Source organism: Lepisma saccharinum, chromosome 9 (assembly GCF_977018435.1).
Source record: "Lepisma saccharinum chromosome 9, izLepSacc3.1, whole genome shotgun sequence".
Lineage (NCBI taxonomy): Eukaryota > Metazoa > Arthropoda > Insecta > Zygentoma > Lepismatidae > Lepisma > Lepisma saccharinum.
Window position 1 is genome coordinate 6,877,549 of NC_139237.1, and position 17,299 is coordinate 6,894,847.

General features: G+C 34.5%; 1 protein-coding gene across 1 annotated transcript in view; it reads left to right on the forward strand.

Annotated features, from left to right (window-relative positions):
• The window catches only part of LOC145992323 (uncharacterized), a 797,619-nt gene that overhangs the window by 212,729 nt on the left and 567,591 nt on the right, over window positions 1-17,299 (forward strand). The window contains exon 3 of the mRNA XM_083128704.1: window positions 5,543-5,579. The gene's annotated coding sequence lies outside the window, so the exon portion shown is untranslated. The remainder of the gene's footprint in view (window positions 1-5,542; window positions 5,580-17,299) is intronic.

A 17,299-nucleotide genomic window follows, 5' to 3' on the forward strand; every position in this document is an offset into this window, starting at 1 on the left:
ATACAACTCTTTGCAGTCGGCCGATACTTAATGCACAATTTTAACCACGTCCTCATTTTTCTTTTATATTTTAGATTTTTAAATAATTACTGTTTATTGAAACTTTCCCACCATAAGCATTAGCAGCAGCCAGGCGGCGCCAGAATTAATCATCTGGGGGTGCTGAGGGGGTGTGGAATAAAATTTAGGGGGTGCGATGTTGAAAATAAAGAAAGCATGAAAACATGTTTTAGCAGAGGCGCAACCACGAATTATAGTCTCCTGGCGGAGGGGGGGGGAACCAGGATAAATCTGCCAATAATATTATTATTATTATTATTATTATTATTATTATTATTATTAGCAGGATTAGTAGTATCAGGATTACGTGGGAGGAGCGCACGTGAGATCAGCGCACAGCAAGATTTCGTGGGACTAGCGCATAGGATCTCAGGTGTTGTGGGGTTAGCGCACAGTATGATTATCAATAAGAACCTTCCCTTCGCACTTTTCTTTCCAGACTTGGGACTCGACAACGTGTAGATTAATACACGAAGGTGGTTTAAAAGTTCTTCTATCAGCAGCTTCTATTACAGATTCGTCAACTTTTCAGAACGAACTTAAATCAAATTTACAACTTACGACAGAGAATTGAGGCAACAAAATAAATCTTCAGTTTCAACATATTTGTCTAAAATTGTTTTTATACGCCTGTCGGTTTCAATATACTGTTTTCTTCTCTTGCGACCTGGAATGCCTAGGTCTTTAGCTATAATTTTGGCGCTCATCTCCTCAGCGTCTTCCATCAGTTTCTGAATGAGGAAATAAACATTTGGTTTATGTATTCCCACCATCCTATTTAACTTGTTATTCCAACCTTCCACAGGGTTGTTTGTCCTGTGTCTTTGTCTATAAACATTCCACATGGTTTTCGGCAAAGAAGCATTGTCCAGTCCAGTGTTTTCTTACGTATGTCATACAAAGAGGTTTTTACGTTATCATATTTTGGAATTTCAGTAACTAGTTCATAACCTCTATTCGTCAATTTCCCAAATTCTTGTTTGCAGACGACGTCGACGTTCACTGGCGTAGACAGATTCTCCCTTACACTTTTCCTGCATACAGACATGGTTTTTACAACTTACAACTTAGTGATCCCTTGCACTTCAGCCGGCGTTCCTTTACACATCTCCAGTAGATAACATTTTCAGTCTTACGGCCAACACGATACTGATGTCCGTCCAGTAAGAGACTAGGTTACCCTTGGCACTGGTAATAACTTCCATTGCGTATTCACCTGCAAGGGAAAAAAAACATTTGAATGTGCGCTTCACCCACGATCTTTTTCTCTCTGTGCGCAGATCACACTGTGCGCTCCTCCCACGTGCGCTTCTCCCACGACACCAGTATCAGAGACGTTATTATCCTCGTAAATCACGCAAGAAAAGGAGAAGTCGGTTTTAAAGAATTTGTGTTAGACAACCGATTTGAAATATTTTTTCAACACGTTCAATTTCACATTAGCTAATAATTGAAAACAAGGACACAAACTGTATTTTTGAAATACATGACGAATATAATTATTTTTTTACATATACCATTAATAACTTTCATGTTCACCATATGTTTTACACATATGCAACATGGAGAGACGTAAAAATAACAAAAGCAACATGTAACACTAAACTGTGTACGCATTCAAAGTTTCTTTAATACATATATATATATATAACATATTATTTAAATGCATTACATAATCAATTCTTCCGCCTCATAACAAACCAACAGCAAAAATGATATAAATATCTTAAATGTGCGCGCTCCCTTTCATCCAAAAAATTGTTCATTCATATAAAACACAGCTTACCAGTAACAGTCTGAAGTACATAGTTGGTCTTTCTTCTCTCTCTGGTAATTTTCAATGCATTGCATCACTTCGCTTTTTATATGCAAATTATTGCAAACTGAAAACAATATTATTAAATAGGACGCCGAATTCTCTATTTTAAAACATTTTAATTTAGATTGTTTACGAATGTACGAAATGCAGTTTTATTTGCATAAAATTTGAAATCCAGAATGGCAATTGCCTCTGTCTGGCCCCACTGCAGATGCCCTTGGCCGTCTGGAAGAAAAAATAAAGAAATATATGAAACATTATCCCATGTTGAGTATCATTTTGTACTACTACTCTTAGATTCTTTAAGCCTTGCTGTTTTTTACTTCAATGTTTACCTTCCCCAAGCCCTCCCCCCCTTGCCCCCATAGAATTGATTTCCGACCAAGATTTCGGGCTAATGCCTCTTGCCCCCACTGTAGTTGCGCCACTTGCATACGACTCGCATTAGATAATTTCTGAAGCACGACCGGATGATATCATGAAAGCACCTGAAATTGTTGTTCCAGTGCGACTTGGAGAAAAGAGGAACAACAAGTAGGTGGACAATAAAACCGTTTAACAACAAAGCCAAAAAAGAACTCACTGAGCTGTACCCAAATATCGAAAAACACAAACAGACCACTTTAAAGAAGAAACAATTCTTAACAATAATACTGTCGAAAGAAAAGACAGAGGCCTCTGATATTTATATCGTAGAGACTACCGACAGTAAAGGAAAACATATGCGCTTATCTTTCAATGCTTGGCTATTGTATCCAATAACAGCGGTCTCACTACAATACCTAACATTCGGGCACTCAATGTGACAACGACATATGACACTGTAAGGGTTCAACATAGGTTTTGAATAGGGGGTGCTGAAGGGTGTGCGGAAAAAAATCAGGCGATACCGCCCCTGGTATAACCAAGCTGTAGAGCTTGAACACTTCTCCTAGTGCAGTCCATAAACTCGTGTGCTTCCTTTTTCTTCTTTTCACATGAGATAGCTACCTGTACTTGCTAATATAGCCCCTTCATTCTTGTTCTGATTAGGAAATTGCATCTTACGATTTTAGTTTTAATTTGGCAGTACAATACCCTTCCGAAAATACAGGTGAATGGCTATAACCTAGCATAACTTGTATCCGGAAGGTACGTGTTAGCAAGTTAACAAGTATATTAAATAATTTCATCAAATATGCAAATATGAAATGCACTGGATAATATTTGGACAGTTTACATAACAAGTTTAAGAAATGTATTGGAACAATAACAAGGATTATATATATATATATACTGTCATTGAATGATAACAATAAACTTCCACAATAATTAGAATAATGCTGTCTTAAGCATCATGAACATTCATGTAACAATGATAATCAAATTGTTTCTAAATAACAATTGATTCTCTCTGATTATATTAGAGTCTATATCAATCCACATTGTACTTTATTGCGTAATGCACTATCTGTGATTATTTGTGTGTTGACCTCCTCCACCACGATTTGTCTGAATTGACGATTACTCGGGTAAGAGTTCAACAAGAAAAATCAATATAATAATACTAATTCTACAAAAAAACTAAAGAAAGTAGTGTTAAGAGAATTATCTACTAAAGAACTTAGACCTTCACCACAACGTGCGACTAATTCCAATACCTTATTGACCTCTTCCGTCACGTCGGGTGTCTGGTTCGACTAGGAGCTAAACATGTGTCAGCTGGAAGTGGAGTGAAGTGATTCACAATACCTACACTGATATCGGTAGACTGAGTGACGTAATACCTGCACGGTGCCATCTATCGGCCTTGACATTAACCAAACTTTTCTTACTTTCAGCGAGAGAGAAGTCAAAGTTCTACACAGGACTATACTAATTTGAAACACTTTTCTACATTGCAAGCAAGCTCTTAGTGCTCTCCTTAAACAGAGTAGGCTACCATTGCTTAAAGTTGATTATTTGTTGATGTTCAATACTTTTTGCTTCGAATGTGGCTGCTTCTTTTCGGTGCTGAGAGGTAAAAGACAAACATTCAAGGAAAGTTTTCCTCTTCCCCTCAACGATATTTCCTACTGACTACTACTACGAGCTGAGAGGTTGTTTGTGTCAGTCGATGAACCTTAGCTTAAGTAAAAAAATAGCTAAAATACCAAAACTGGAACTTTCTTTTTCTCACACATTCAATTAATATTATTTTCATGCAATGTTAATTAATATCATGAAAACATGTGAAATCCATGAAAGATCTGGGCATTATTTTGGACAGACGCTTAAAATTTGAAGACTATATTAATCACATCATAAATAAAGCAAGAAAGCAATGTACCTATATTATAAAAAAATGGAGTTGACAATAGAAAAAATACAAAACAGATTTATCATATTTATATATTACAAATTCAAGCTATTCAAATACTATTATGAGTATGATAACCTGCTGAATCACCTAGAAATAGACAGACTTGATGTCAGAGCTGAAAAGCGAATTTTATCTTATATGGAAGGAATCTTGGAGGGAAAATATATCGTACCAAAACTCCTTCGAATGATATGGCTTAAGGTGAAATCATATAATTTGAGAGGAAATAGCGAATTAATATGTCTGGATAAGAACTACAAAAATAACAATTATGTTCTGTATCTCATCTCATTCGAATACTGTGAGATAGATAGTGATAACGTTGTTAAAACAATTTCAACTACATATATAAGGATAACTATTTAAGAACTCTTTTGTAGTTCTATAGATGAAATATAACAATTGTATATTTGTTTATGTATTTTTAAAATTCTAGTAGTTTTAGGTTATGTTTTGCTAAATATTTTCAAATGCTCTCTAGTCCAATACTGTGGTTTTGGATACCTTGAAATATGTAACTTTGTAACCTTGTAACCATGTAACATGTAATACTGCTGTATTAAGGCTGAAAAGCTGTTCTCGGCAGTTTAAAAACACTTTTAAATAAATAAATAAAAAATAAACATTTTATATTTGTTTTGTGCTTTTAACTATACTCAAAAGTATAGTTAACCGTGTTTTCAGACAGATTTGTGATTTTACCATAAATACCGAGTTTTAATCAGCGGCTCGAACGTGCGTCCAGGAATTCTGAACAAATGTTGCTCTATTTATGCTACCATTTCCATTTTCTGAGGAGATGGGACCACATTTGCTTGATATCCACACTCCGATGGCGTATAGAGTTTGGGCAATTGCTGTGACTTTGAATTTCATCAGTCTGCATTTAGGTTCTTTTTGTAGTACTCTTGATTGCTCGACTGAATTCTGTGTAATTCATTACATGCACGTTCAGCTCTTTCCGACCTTCATATTTCACCTCTGGGTGCATGCTGCTTGTGTTTATCTATACTCTTCTCTAAAGGGCATCCAGATTCTCCTATGCATGTGTATATGTGCATGTTTTCCTGTCTCCTATATCCACTCTCTGTTAACAGTTTCTGTTTTAATTTTTTTAGGACAAATATAAAAAAAAACACAAATGTTGGAAATCATTCCTTCCTTATAGCATTTATTCCATCAGTAGATAATGTCAATAATTCACATTCACAACTGCTTAAAGAATAAAGATCGTAAATGTAATCCATTCAGTAAACATATTTCGTTTGTTCAAAATCCTTCAAGCAAATTGCACCCATTAATAAAGTATTTCTTCGTTTCAGGTGTCTGCGCCATTCAAGTGTGTGAAGAAGAACTGAGGTGTGTATATTCATCACTCTCTTTTAACAATTATTATTACCCCTATCATTGTAAAACATTTAGTAGGTGATTATTTATAAGCATATTTTCTATAGTAATTGCTCACGAAAGCAGTATATACTGTATGTGTGTGTGTGCTATATATATACATAGCTCTTGGATTTATTTCTGACACTAAAACTTATAACAAATTTTCGAAATTTTCACTTTTTGCCTTGAACTTACAAATGACTTTACCGTGAGAAAATAATTTACAAGGGTTGCAAGCATAACTCATGCATACTTAAGGAATAAGTGGCTATCATAAATAATTAACTTACTAAAGGAACCGCGGGCTTGCTACGAATCAACACGCAGTGGTTGTCCTGTAGGAACGGCAAGTAGCATGTAGCATTTGACGTCGTGGTTTGGGAGAAAGTGGTTAAGCAAAATAGGACACAGGTTTATTTCAAGTTACATTTGTTGAGCGTTTGTGTGTTCATGATGTGCAAGACCGGGATAGAACATGAGAACATGTTAAGCGGTTATGAGTTCAAAAAAAAATTAAGTATGGGTAAAATAGTGGGGAGATTTATAAGTCATGCCGGCATTAGAGGAATTCAACCTATATGTTATTCTACAACCACTTTGGTAATTTTGTTTTGTTTCAAACTGCATGATTATTTTTTGTTTTATGTGTCGAAACATCAGTAGCTATTAACTTTTGTCTGTTGTTGCATATCACATTTGGATGTTTGTAAAGAAATCCAAAAATTATTCGAAAGTGAATGTAGTAGGAAGCTTGTGTGTGATAAAATTCTGGAAGAAAATGTCAATTGGAGAAATTCGGAACATTGAAGAGTTAATAAACTTACTTCAGAACTTGATGTCACAATGATCCCTCACGATTTACTCACCGTAGATTCCAGGTGTCGTGACTTGAGTGGTTTCGGTAACTAACAGTTTCAATTATAAACGTGTTTTCCAGTCACAAAAATACATTCTGTGGCGTCAACAGATATTACACTAAACATAATTAATTACACTTCCAAAAGTACATATAAGTTTGTGCAATGCACATACATTCCAATATATCCCGTGAGTCATCACACGGGAGGGAGTATTTCTTCATCAATTTCAACTTATCACCTTATCCCCATCACTGTGATTAGACAAAAATCAACGTGAAATAATAACGTGCAAATTGAGAATCTTACATAATACAAGCTGTTTGTGATTGTAACAAATACAATAAGTGTATATTGTCTGTGCGGCTGGGAACAGTAGGTTTCGTTTTTCGTGCATAGTAGCGTACTTTGGTTTTCATTTTCGAATAATACATGTCTTATAGAAACGTTTTAACTACTGTCAGTGAATGTACATTTCAAATCGACAACAAGTCAATAGGGCACTAATTTGTTTTGTCTTTTATTCTTTCAAAACTTTTTTTATATATATATAGCTATTCGGTACCCTCCGAATTTTTCCCTTCTTCTCCTTTCCGCAAGAGATGGGCTATGTTATTGGTAAAAAATATAAATGTTATTGAATGTCTTAGTAGATAATTTTTGTGGATCCTCCTCCAATCTTGTGTTCTAGTCTTCCCTTGCACCCACTTTCACACTGTATTTATAAATTGTTCATGCAGCTTGATATGCACTCACTTATTGTATCATTTTAAGTGTTTGATATGTTTAATATGTTAATTGTCTATTATGACGTAATTTGTTTTGTTCAATTGGGTAGTCTGTTATGGTTATGGACTAACCTTAAAACATTTGATTGTGGGTTGTGAGGAGAGATATTATTATGGATGTTGGTGAATAATGGAAGTGATTTTGGAAATGTGAATGTGTTAATTTGTGTATCAAGAACAATTATGATTTTAATACACAGCTCCCTCTAGCAATTACCTTCTTTTCGCAGATGACTGTAAAATTTTCAGGGAAATCTCCACTTCCGACGATACTCATCTTCTTCAGAATGACGTAGCAACATTTACTTCCTGGTGCCTGACATGGGACCTTACATTACATCCTGACAAGTGTACTACTCTCACTATCTCTCTCAAGAAGTATCTGTTAAAGTCATCTTACTCCATCTCTGGCAATAAAATCAAAGCAGTATCCTCTCATAAGGACCTAGGCATTGTTTTCGACCAAAAGCTCACATTTGAGGAACATATTTTATGCACCACAAAAAAGGCCATGCGTCTCTTAGGTTTACTCTACCGTTTAACTGAAATTAGTGACATCTCAGCCCTCACTTTGTACTTCAAATCATTCATCTCCCCAATAATAGAATACTGCTCTCCCGTCTGGTCCATGGCAAGTCCCACTCACCTCTCCAGAATCGATTCAGTCTTTCACTTCTTCCTAGCTATAGTCCGTCACAGGGTTCCCTCATTACGCAATTTTTCATCTCCGCATCTCTTGTCTTTTCTAAACTTACAAACTGCTTTTCAGCGACGTTTGCAGAATGATTTCAGTTACTTATACAAAATTGTGAATGGCAAAATCCGCTGCAACACACTCCTTGAGGAATTCCACTTTAGAGTACCTATGCGCACAACTCGCAATACAAGGTTATTTTATACAAAAAAACCTAGACTGGAAATTCAAAAAAGATCTCTCTTTTATAGACTTGCCACACAATACAATGATCTCCCCTCAAATATTGATATATTTTCCTCCGAGTTTGCCTTTCGGTCTTCTATCAGAAGAAATACTTGTAATTAATATCACATAGTGCCATCTCTTACTTATTTTTTTGTTCATTTGCTATTCACTTTTATGTTATTTTGTTACTCTTAATTATTTCTTATTTATTTTTATTTATTTATTTTATTTTATTTTTTAACTTTATGCTTATTATAATTATTGCTTTCTCATTGTTGACAATTTCAGTGTAAAATGGCCACCTGTGCTGTATCTGAAATTTTCTCAAATAAATAAATAAAGAATTGCGAGTGTAAATGTAATATATTAACATTAACTGGCATCTAAATATATTTTTTGTATGCGAGAGTTAGTAAGGTTTACGCAAACATATCCTTATCTGATTTCCCACTACCTGAGGGCTTCAAAGTAGGCTGATAAGTCTCATGATCGCCGCGGAGGAATAAACGTAAGTTGATCCTTTGAGAATATTCCGGGGAACGTAACAAGCTGGTCTTGTTTTATACCTTTGAACACTCAAAATCTCTTCCCTTGCAGACTTTGGTTGCAGTTGTTTACATAAAAGTGAACATGTAAATATAAAATTATAACCTTTGAGACCTTTTAGATGAAGGAGAAACAACCCTGTTATGGTTAGCGGTGATTCATACCAAATATCAGTACTACGTTAGTGAACAATTGCTGAAAATATGAAAAGTAGTTAACGTAATGGATGTATATCATAATAAATATTTGTATTAACTATCACAGGATTCGAAACTCCAGTACAGTGACGAGAGACAGCAGAATCCGGGAATCCTTTATAAAACAGTTTATTCTGCTTTCATGATTGATTGATGATTGATTTAGTTTATTTTACTTCGCGTTTTGTGCCTCTTGGCTAATTTGCGAAGATGGAGATGAGTGATGAAATGATGAAATTGATAGATGGACATTCACAAACAACCAAGCTCGAGCGGGATTCGAATCTGGGACCCTTGGCAACAGCGCGATTTGCTAACCACTTTTTTTATTATTTATTTATTTATTTCATCAACATATATACAAAATAGGTCTGTTTACTTACATAATTTCTGTTAAAAGTATTGTATAGAATTATTAACATAATAAGTAATGTAGTAAGAGTCCCATTTTCGCTATCTGATACAAGATTTTTTGGCGTAAACATTCATTTGTACCTGTAATATAAATATACATTTCTTCATATATTAAATACCTGTTTACACTTTCACACCACAATTATACAATTATTGTTTTCTAAACAACACTGAAGTAGTATCCAAAATACTCAAACATTTTTGTATATTGTAACATTTTCCATCTAGTTCTTTTTAAATACAGTGTGAACAAAGTGCTATTGCTCTTATACTTTTTACAAAATACGTAATATATTGCATTAGCTATTAATCAAATTACTGCATTGTTTTTCTTTTCTGGAAAATATTTCAAATGTGGTCTTGTACACATAGACGGTTGAAAGTACATTACTGTTCGACATATTTGTCCTAGATATGTCGTTAGGCATTTCCAAATTCCCTTTACTCCATATCAGGTATTACATTGTACCAAACACTATACACTGATGTATCCAGAAATTTCTTATTTAAATTTTTCCAAATATTTTGCCATGTGTTATTGGGAAAATGTTTTTCAATGCGGTGAGTCGGTATCTGCAACTGTTTGTGAAACAGTTTATATAAGTATTGAGAGAGTTTTACGTCTTCGCCTTCTGCCGAAAGCACCACATAACTGAATTCTTGCATCAAACTTTGTAGATATATCGGTCCTTTTTTCAATCTGCGTAGATCTGACGGATTTTGGGGTGGAAATTCCTCCGACCATAACTGTATCCATAATGATGTAATGGAGTCTTCAATGCCATAGAGCGTATAAGATCGTGCCAGGAACAGGGATTTGCATTTGATCTCAATATTTGTCAGCTCCAATCCTCGGTTTAGTTTCATTTGCCATAGATTTGATAGTGGTATTCGAAAAAAATGTCCATAGCACGTAAACCAACCAATTGCTGAATTCATTATTCTGAGGTATTTTTGATTGATTGGGATCACATGGGCCGTATAGTTTAATTTACTAAACATATAAAAAAAGGTAAAGTGTTCCCCTGTGCTTAGCACCACGCCATGAAGGCGTATAGGGGGTGTGGGGATAACGCCCCACACTTTCTTGATCCGGTCGTGAGTAGGGGTGATGTGATCAGCACCACGCCCCTGACCGCCTTTACCCCCCAGGGTTTCCCCCAGGTACCCATGTTATTCGATGCTGGGTGGGCGCCGGAGCCGCTTCCACCGTTAGAAAAGTTCCCGGATTTGAACCGGCCGGGGATCGAACCCGGGACCTTGAGTATGGTAGTCAGACGCGTTACCGACTGAGCCACCGCGGCCACCTAAACATATATACTAAACATATATGTTTGCAAAAACCACACCCGTTGTATCATGTTTAACTGTCTGCCTCGCATTTTATAACATTGTATGCGAATGTCTCTCGCTATCTTTTGCCAATTTGATTCTAACATTTGTTCCTCGTCCCTGTGAAAAATTATTCCTAATATTTTAATTTCCTGTACATATGGGATCCCCATATCTGGATATTTTTTATTCCATGTGCCCTTGTAGCGCCCTTGATTTTGCCATATTTATTTTGGCCCCACTAGCACGGCAGTATATATGTATCGCTGCCATCATTTTTTGCATTTGCTCGTTTGTGGTGATACAAGCAGATAGATCATCTGCGAAAGAAAACACTTGGTTTTCTTTAAAGGCATGTATCGCGTAGGGAATAGTTTTCCTGGTATATTGCAGCAAAGGATCCAGGGTTAAAGCAAACAAGAGCATACTTAGTGGACATCCTTGCCGAATTGAACTTGTTATATTTATTGGGGACGACAGGAATCCATTGACCATTAACCGAGATGTTGCTTGTTGATAGAAACCTTTCAAAATATTAATAAACGTATCACTGAATCTATATGACTTTAGCACGTCAAACAGGTATTCATGCGACACTAAATCAAAAGAAAGCACACATGCATAAAGTTTCTGCACTATATAATAGGATACCAGATCGCGAATCCCTCCAACTGCACTGAATATGTTATGCTTTTTGCCAATGCATGTTTGTTTCTCTCTGAGTATCCGTGGTAAAATTATCTTTAACCTATTTGCTAAGATCTTTGCCATTAATTTAGTCACAATTTAGTAATGTAATTTTTCCGAAGTCGTCTACTTGTTTTACGTGTGTTTTTTTTCGGTATCAATATGACGATGCCTTAATTTTGTAAAACTTTTCGATTTTTAAAGGCATCTTGTATGATTTTGATTAGTTCATATTTTATAATCTCAAAAAAACTGCAAGTAGAATTGGTCCGAGATAAAGTCGTTTTTCTTCGATTATCTGTTATTTTTAATTGACATTAATGGTTTTTTAATTCATTTTCGAGGGGTGACGCTATTGTTATTTAATCTAGCGCCACGTGTCGGGGGTGGAGGAGGAGATGAGTCATCGATGACTCATGCACACGTGTGAGTTTGAAATTAATGGTTTTCCATTAGTGCACAAAAGACACTATTATGTATTCCGTTTTTGACCTAAGCTAACCTTTTGTTGTATATTATATATGCGTTTCTGCCGGATATGAGTCACAGATGATTTATACTGACGTTGGAGTTTGGAATTAATGGTTTCTCCATTAAGGTACAAAAGACACTATTATGGAGTTCGTTTTCGGACTATTCTAACACTATTGTTGTATTTTATTAATGCGTTTCTGCCGGATATGAGTCATGGGTGCTTTAGGCACACGTGGGAACTTGGAATTAATGGTTTTTCCATTAATGTACAAAAGACATTTTCGGCCATTTTGGCGTCGGTGGTGAGTTATATTTGGTATAATTAAGGATCCGGATTTACCCGTATTCAACTGGTGCCGACGCGTTCGATCGGAGGTAGAAGGTATTATAACACATGTTCGCTTTAAAGGCGAAGAAATTGAACGATGTATCCTATATGAAAACGAAGTATGCGAGCAGAATCCATGTTATTAATATTAACCTGTTACGGAAGAACCTGTTATGTGGTTGCATTCATCGGCACCCCCAAACCGCGCGCGTTCATGGACACGTGAGGGAAAAAAAGGTTCTCTATTGTTACGGCCCCCATCGCTTGGTCTTCTTCCGAAGTTGAATGGAAGTCAAGTGTCGCCAAATTTTTACACACGAGTATTGATTTTCTTTGAGGTTCCAATTTTATTTGGTGGAAGTAATCTACGCGGTATTTCTACCGCCTTTTGTAACATTGCAAAGACTATTTAACCTAAGGCGTAACGAATTTGGCTGAACTAGGAACATTCAGTTCCAGTATCTACAGGTTAAAGTGGATGCGATCCACTATTTGCTCTTATTTCGGGGTTGCGAACCACGGTCCATTTGATTATTGGGTTATAAACATCAGGATTCATGTAAAATTGACCAGATGTTTTTTTACTGTTAGAGACAATATTTCGCATTTTTTGTGTATTTTTACTCAGAAAACGCTATTTGAACGAATCAAGCAAGAGTTCGCATGGGAATTTAGACTCACAAAGACATTTTTCAACTTTTAACTTGTTATTTTAAAAGTTTATTTCCATTTTTTACTCTAATATCACAATTTCTTCTATTCAGGCAACATTTGTTATTAAATTTTGGACTCACAAAGACATTTTTCAACTTTTAACTTGTTATTTTAAAAGTTTATTTCCATTTTTTACTCTAATATCACAATTTCTTCTATTCAGGCAACATTTGTTATTAAATTTTGGACTCACAAAGACATTTTTCAACTTTTAACTTGCTATTTTAAAAGTTTATTTCCATTTTTTACTCTAATATCACAATTTCATCTATTCTTGCAGAAGTGTTTATTGCAATTTTGACTTGCAAAGATAATTTTTTCAACTTCTTTTATTATTTTTTCTATTTATTGCCTTTTGTATCTTATATTTTTTATTCTTAACTTTGAGTTTTGTTCTTTATTTAAAAAATTTCTCTAATCACTAAGGAAGAAGTACTTTTAAGTAAAACTGTACCCACAAAGTTTATTATTACTATTATTATTATTAGTATTATTATTATTATTGTTGTTGTTTTTGTTTTGATGTAGTTGTTGAATCTTGTTGTTGTTGTTAGGGTTTATTGACTTCCACTACGCTATTTTTGGTTTGCTTCCTAGGAAAGTTTGTTTATTTTAGAGTTTCCTCGGTATTTTCTTACTGTTAGGGTAGGTAAAGTTTCCTAAATATATGAGTAGGGTTCCATATATTCTTGTTCTTGCATGTTTTTCATATGATGTGATCACCACAACTCTCCAAGTGCTTTTACTGCATGTTTCCATTTTTATTGAGGCTTAGTGATTCCTAGAGCCACTTTATGCATGAGAGAAAGCTTGAAAATTTCGATCTCAGATAGCCGTCAACCTTATGTCAGAGTATTTTCGAGTATATTTTAGTCTTATTATGGGGCAGTAGAATATCATGGCTTGCTTATTTTTTAAGTATGTTGTGCAGTTATTGTATTTTTGCTTTTGCTTTCTAGATAAACTGTATGAAATGTTTAATATTTGTACTTTTTGCACTTATAAGAGGCCAAACTTTTACTGTAACTAAAATTATTATCTCTCTAAGCACTGAAACCCCTTTACCAAGAGTACTATAACTGAATGTTTATTAATATTGTTTCTTTCATCCCTTAAATATAACTACTTAACAATATAATGACAAATCACAGGACAAGACGATGTTAGCAGATGACTACGTGGCTCTTAAGTCCACCTGCCAAACTTTTCTTACCATGTTATTTACCCTTATAGTCTTTTATTCGGGGTACGTTTCAAGTACTACTTGACTTTTTGAGTGTTTGATTAACACCAGGGGTTATTTGTATCTGTTATGCTGTATTATTTGAGGCTTCTTTTTTTATTCTACAATCACTATATGTCCCTGAGAACTAAATTTCCACTGACTGAAGCTTAAAGCTTAGGCTCTACAGCATGTTGAATGGTTAAGCACTGGTCAATATGAATTTTACAGAGGCTAGTAGGAGGCATAGGAACACACGCCAGAGCCTTATTAGCGTGCAAGAAGCATTTTCAGGGAGTACTACGAGGAAACGAAGTTGATTTTTTTGAGGGCTTTACCAGTTACACAGCCAATATTTGCTATTTCAAGTAACTACATGTACCAAAACATTTTACAGCCCAACACTAACTAGACTTCAATTTATATTTTATTAGGTGCTAAATGTAGCAAGAACACTGATTGTACATACTTTTGAGAATCCAACTATTTCAGGATTTTTTCTATGTGCGCATATTTTTATTGATTACTAACTTTAACAGACCAATCAGGAAGACGCCAAAATTCACTAAACTTAGTACTATAGTGTATGTGATTGCATGAAAAGTAGAAATTATAACAACCACAAGATTTCGCTTTTTTTGCTTTTGGGACTAATCGTGACGCTGAGGATGAATAGATGGCCAAAAATCTTAAGGACTGGATGTATTTTACCACTACAGACGCCTATGTAGAAACACTAGAGTACTGTTAGCTTTCAAAATTGAGGTTATACTGTACTGTTTTTTAAATATTTCGTATTTGGCACGCTTAACAAGTTACATTTATATCCATTTCAGGACAAATATTGCTAAAACTCTCAAATTAATGTGTACAACTTTATATTTCTGCTATCAAAGGAATTAACAATCCTATTTTACAAACAAAGGGTATTGTTTACACTTTATTTACTTCAATCTGAGACTAATATTTTACAGTAATTGAATCATTCAGCCCTAGTCAATATTTTACTGCATCAGAAAGTTTGTTATTAATCTAATAAGTATGCTATTTTGTGATATTCTAATGCAAACGTTGTTTAATTCACTGGTTATAATGCAAACTTTTGCACAAATTCGATATATTCACTACCTTCAAACCAAACAATTGTACTTATTTAGCGCATTTCATTTATATTTCTTGTAATTAACTTATGTTTCTTATAATTAACAAACTAAACTAATTACTTTGGCATGTTAAAAACCTTATTTTTTACTATTTCCTATTCTATCAGGTTCTATATTGCTGTTTTTATCAATTATGTAAGACCACACTCTGGTAAATGCACATATATTCTCTTTTATACACACGCACGTCACACACACACACACACACACACACACACACACACACACATTTACACACTTATACGAACATACATCTGACGTTTTTCAATATTTTGCTATGAAGTTTGCATCCACGCTATTCAAACAAGGGCAGGCAATGTAGTATTTATGAGTATTAGTAATCCCAAAGTGGTGTTTTTGGTGTCCAAGTTCAGATGAGAGGCTGCTATGTGCCTTTTGCAGGGGATTGCATGTGAAGTGTATGCATATTGAGCATTATTGAGGGTGTAGGCTTCCAAGTTTTGCTGTTATTTTCCTATAATTCTGTGAGACTGTAGAGAGTTCTCCCTTTTCAACCAGTTTTCTTTCATTGATTGGATACTTTTTGGGAACTTAGCAGTTTTTTATGTTATGAAGCAGATTGTTGTAGAATATTTTGCATGGTCTTTTGTGATATTGAGTGCCTGCTGTAACGGAAGTAAGTATCTTTCCTTCTTGTGTTGATGTTCTCGTGTAGGTTTCCTATTTTCGGTCAAGTTGCAGTAGGGAACTTAGCAGTTTTTATGTTATGAAGCAGATTGTTGTAGAATATTTTGCATGGTCTTTTGTGATATTGAGTGGGTGCTGTAATGGTAGTAAGTATCTTTCCTTTTTGTGTTGATGTTCTTGTGTAGGTTTCCTATTTTCTGTCAAGTTGCAGTACTTAGAATAATCGCTACTGTCTTATTGATCTACGAAGCTCCTTTGAATAATCATTTGCATGTGACCCTATACTCCACGTTGTACTTTGTTCTGGGAGCTATCTTTTGAAGCCTTGGCATTCTGCTAGTACAGTATTATTATCGTAGAGGTAAATTAGTTCGTGAAAATATGTATTTTTCTGATTAACTATAGTCGCTTAGTTGTTCTAGCAGGTATAAGTAGTTACTGCTGATGTTGTTAATTTTCTATTCGCAGGGGCTATGTATGATGTAGCGTATTTGTGTTGGCTGTCCCTTTTATTCCTATGTTGTTGAGTTTCTCCATAAGCATGTCCTGTTTTACTCTATTCTATGCCTTGTTGCTGCTAGATATCTGAGGTATGTTGCTGGTTCATATCTGAGTTAGCTTGTTTGACTATCTATTATTTTTGCTATGGCTGTGGCTATTGATGTCCCTTTCTGAATTCCATGTTGGTTTCTGTTTATCCTTGTTGCTGCTTGTTATCTGAGTTAGGTTGTTTGACTTCAGGACTATCCTTTTTTAACTTTATTGTTGATTGCTTTTTTGTTTATTTCCTTATTTGTTTTTATTTGTTTACTGAATCTATTTGTTTTGTGTCTTGTAATATTATTTACTATAGTAACAAAATTATTTTTAAAAATTGATATTTATCACCATACTTGTATATTTCTTGTTCAGTATTTGTCAAAGTTTAATTTATTTTGTCCGCTATCTTTAGCAAGTAACACTATTTTGAAATTTAATATATAAATTCCTGAAAATTTACTGTAACTTTATATCAACTAACATATTTATTTTAACAATAATAACAAAATTGTACAAAAGTTCAAATAGCAGAAGAATTGTACTCTTAAATTATTAACTTTGAAAGAATAGTATTTTTAAAACATTAACTTTGTAAAAATTGTACTTTTAAAACATTAACTTTGTAAAAATTGTACTTTTAAAACATTAACTTTGTAAAAATTGTACTTTTAAAACATTCACTTTGAAAAAAATGTACTTTACACCAGAAATAATCAAATATATAGGAAAGAAGGAGAAGTTCTGTTGCTCAGAATAATAAATGTGGGATGGAAGGAAAATAATTTTGTTACTATAGTAAATAATATTACAAGACACAAAACAAATAGATTCAGTAAACAAATAAAAACAAATAAGGAA